This window comes from Lycium ferocissimum, chromosome 5 (genome assembly GCF_029784015.1).
Source record: "Lycium ferocissimum isolate CSIRO_LF1 chromosome 5, AGI_CSIRO_Lferr_CH_V1, whole genome shotgun sequence".
NCBI classification, from domain to species: domain Eukaryota; kingdom Viridiplantae; phylum Streptophyta; class Magnoliopsida; order Solanales; family Solanaceae; genus Lycium; species Lycium ferocissimum.
This window is the reverse complement of record NC_081346.1, coordinates 61813251-61817517: the sequence shown is the minus strand read 5'-3', so window position 1 is coordinate 61817517 and position 4267 is coordinate 61813251. Positions and strand designations below refer to the sequence as shown.

Below are 4267 nucleotides of genomic sequence, written 5' to 3'. Positions count from 1 at the left end.
TTACCGTCCGGTTGTACTTGTTTAAATGCATTCACGGGTTGAATAATGTAGCCTTTTCAGACTTATTAGACTTGATAAAAGAGGCATTTCCTTTTGCTCAGCTACCCGAGTCTTTCAACAAGGCAAAAAAGGTGATAAAAGATTTGGGTCTTGGTTATGAGAAAATTCATGCATGCCCTAACGATCGTATGCTATTTTGGAATAACAATGCGAAGATAGATAATTGCTCGTCTTTTGTGTGTTCTTTGTATATATATCGTAAAACTAAAAAGGATAAATTATAGCATTTTTTTGATAATTCCAAGGACTAAAAGGAAATATGAAGTGTATCTTAGAGATCCCTAGCCAATCGAATTAGGTTAGCAATTAATGGCACCTTTATTTGAATATAGAGTGAAGGATCAGAGCTGCAAGTTGCAAGTAGTAAAATTGAAGTAAAAACTTGTATTAACTAGGGGCATTCCAAGAATCGAACTCGGGACCTCTCGCACCCAAAGCGAGAATCATACCACTAGACCAAATGCCCCCTTTTGTTGGTACCCCGCCCTAAACAATAGTTGGAAGTTTCATCTCGCTTTTACGGAGTTTGTACCATTTTATGAATTAATTTTCTAGGAGGAATGTGATGAGCATTCTCTGGTGTCTTGGGGGTCCCCTTTTCTTTCCCTTTTTTAAGGCTGAAAGGTTGAGATGAAGGTATTGACAAAAGGAAAGTGAAGGAAAGAAAAAGTTATGTTTTGCTTTTTATGTTAAAAATGTGTGTTCATTTGTCTTAAAATGTATGTCCTAATCCTCTTTCGAATCATGTTTCAGTGTATATGTATGTTACGTGCCACCGTTTATAACTATGTGCATACCTATTTGTATATTCGAGTAAAATAGTACATGTTTAAAGGGGACCTCATATAAGATCCGCTATATAATGAATTTAACCGATTTTCTTGATAGTTCGGTGTTTTTAAGTATCTCGAATAGTCATCATGTTTTTAATATTATGTTTAAGAAGAATGGCATGTATTATTTGGTCTAACTTTGAATGTGTAGTACTATTTGAGCATCTTAAAGTTTTCGATTCTATGTGTTGTTGTTAGAATAGCTACTAACTATGATAATATGCCTATCACTCCCTCCTTTATTAGCTGGTCTTTGTTGCATCGGCCACAAACTTGACTTGTTTGGTAGTGTCGCTGCTGCTGCCACAAATAGCTTGTTTGGTCGGTCTTTCTTGATGATGGCTGCCCATGCGGTAAGGCGAGGCTATTGTTGTCATTGGGCTGGTTTTCTTTAATTTCTTGTGCACTCTTTGGTAATTTCTTGTTAATTTCTTCTTCGTGTTCGTCATTGGCGCACGGGTGAGCGGAGAAAAATTCATATATCATCAATTCTCTCATTTTGCAACCTTTGATTATACCAGAGATATGGCTGTCTAGTGCATTAGGGTGTGTGTTTGAATAAGGTTGTCAAGTGAACACTAATACCTTTGAATATGACTAAGACTATTTGCGCATCTTAAAGTTTTCGATTCTATGTGTTGTTGTTAGAATAGCTACTAACTATGATAATATGCCTATCACTCCCTCCTTTATTAGCTGGTGCTGCTGCTGCTGGCCACAAACAGCTTGTTTGGCTGTCTTCTGTCTTGATAATATTCTTGTATTCTGTTATTTATTCTTGTCATGGCTTCTTGTCTTCTTCTTGGTTCTTCTTCATTATATTCTTTGCTAATTCTTGAACGGCTTCTTGTACTTCATTCATGGCCGTCTTGGTCGAGCGGAGAAATATTCATATATCATCCATTCTCTCATTTTGCAACCTTTGATTATCTGGGAGATATGGCTGTCGACATTAGGGTGTGTGTTTGAATAGGGTGTGTGTTTGAATATGGTTGTCAAGTGAACACTAATACCTTTGAATATGACTAAGAGTATATTCATTTCTAGTCTTGTCATCATTAGTATGTATGCAGAGAGATTAAATTCTTTTATGAAAGCTTTTCTAAATCATTTTTCCTTATCAATTTTTTGTAGGTGGTGAAATTGAACAAGGGGATGAAAGAAGTGAAGATACGTGATCGACTAAGGAGGATTGGGTTAATTTTTTGGAAAATTGAAGACTTGTGTGTTCCACCTCTTGAATGGTCAAATATTATCTTGATATTTTACTTTTATGTATATTACTTGACCTCTTGGATTATTATTTTGGTATGATCGATGTTGGATCTTGTATTAGTATTTTGGTATGATCGATATTGGATCTTGTATTAGTATTTTGGTATGACGTCGGATCTTGAATTATTATTTTGGTATATACGATGTTGAATCGTAGATTATTATTTTGGTATGATGTTGGATCTTGAATTATTATTTCGTTGTGATGTCGGATCTTGAGTTATTATCTTAGTGATGTCGGATATATATGTGGTCTATATTGTGTTAGCCCTCTATAGTCTGTTGCAGTAGCACCATAATATCCGTTGCAGTAGCATCATAATACTCGTTGCAGTAGCACCGCAATAACTGTCACGGTAGCCCCATAATATATGTTGCGGTAGACCTACAATACCCGTTGCAGTAGAATTCTAATAATTGTTGCAATAGTCCTAAAAATAATCGTTGCAGTATTATATAGCCGTTGCATTAGCTCTATAATGACCGTTGCAATAGGAAGAAGCAGTAGTTGAATAGTCAGAAATGAGCGTTGCAATAGCGTTGAATAACCGATGCAAAAATCTATATTGCAACGGTTCATATACGTTCCCGTAGATACATAACGTTGTGCAATGCTCGTCAAGAGCAAACCGTTGCGGTAGGATAATATATTGCAACGGTTTTACAAACCGTCACAATTAACCGTCACAATAGACCTATTGTAACGCAAGCTGTTGTAACAGTAACTAAAACCGTTGCATTATCACTATAGCAACGGAAAACAAAAAACTCTTTAACGACCGCACCGTTACCATAGACCAAATTTCTAGTAGTGTCTATAAATACTCACTTTTGTTCCAACAAGGAGAGCTCTTTCAGCCGCCTGAAAACCTCTTAAACATTTACACTTTTTCAGTCACTATATCTAAAAAAAAATAGCACTACTAATAACAATCCTTACTCTAGCATTTTCATTCAATTCGTCCGAAAGTGAAATACGAAACTTTAGTTCACAAAAATACGCAATACTTACATTCAAATTCGTTTGGCTTAAGATTCGGGTCTATTCATAAAGAGAGAGTGGATTCGACGCCGATGGCCCAGTTCACTGCACACAAAAAAGGTAAACCTCGATGCACTTATTGCTTATAGTCTTTAGTTTCTGCTTTAGTTAAAAAATTTAGCTTATTCTGCTATATTTCTTTAGTAGTTATGTAGTTCTTTGTCGTCATGTTATTTGTTTGATGTTTGGGAGCTGTTAGGATAGGATGATAACTGCTAAAATGAATTTGAAAGATGTATACTGTAGTTTGGATGCTTAGACTGAATTTCCAGGACTTAGAACCTATTTAAAGTCGAATATACATAGGATATACAGTGGGTTATCAAGGTAAGAAGAAGATATACATTCGATATATATCTGATATACACACCGTGGTGTGTATATCTTAGGTATATTGTGTATGTGATTAAAACAGATCGGCACTGAACCATCTCCATAATTGTCTTTCATATGTAAGTTTAAGTTTTATGTTTTGGTTAATGCTAATATGAAACAGTGGCAGTGAGTACTGATTATTTGTTCTTCCGTGATTTAGAGTTTGCTACTGCATATGTTTGTACCAAACAGGTCCTGAGATAGCATTAAATCATTGAAAATTTAATTCAATCCCGTTTGTTAAGTTTAAATGCCCATCGAAGTATTAGTTTGGCATAGTGATCTGAGCATGAGGTTAAGGCATTAGTTTGCGGCTTGATTCGATTCCATTCAGTAACGTATTGAATCTGTGTTGGGATGCAGTGTTTGTTTCTTATTCCCCACTGGTCGTTTATCGGATTAATCGTGACCAGTTGCTATGCCAATGTAGATTCCTTGTTTTATTGATTGAAGAGTTGTACAAATGTTAATCGCTATGTAGATTTTGAGTTATATTTTACATGTTTTAACCTCACCCGTTGATTACATCCCCCATCCGGGAAAAGACAAACAGCTTTTCGGGCCAAAAAAATTGCCATCTATTAAATCCACCCGGAAACCCAAGGGGTAGAAGGGGCCAAAAAGGGGGCCATTTTAAACATTTTTCTCTTTTTATTTTATTTTTATTTTGGGATTTAATTTG

General features: G+C 35.7%; 1 non-coding gene across 1 annotated transcript; it reads right to left on the bottom strand.

Moving 5' to 3' along the window:
• Positions 1-454: 454 nt before the first annotated feature.
• TRNAP-UGG (transfer RNA proline (anticodon UGG)) lies at positions 455-526 on the bottom strand. The gene has a single exon. It is a non-coding gene; the product is annotated as a tRNA-Pro (tRNA).
• Between the last annotated feature and the right edge of the window lie 3741 nt (positions 527-4267).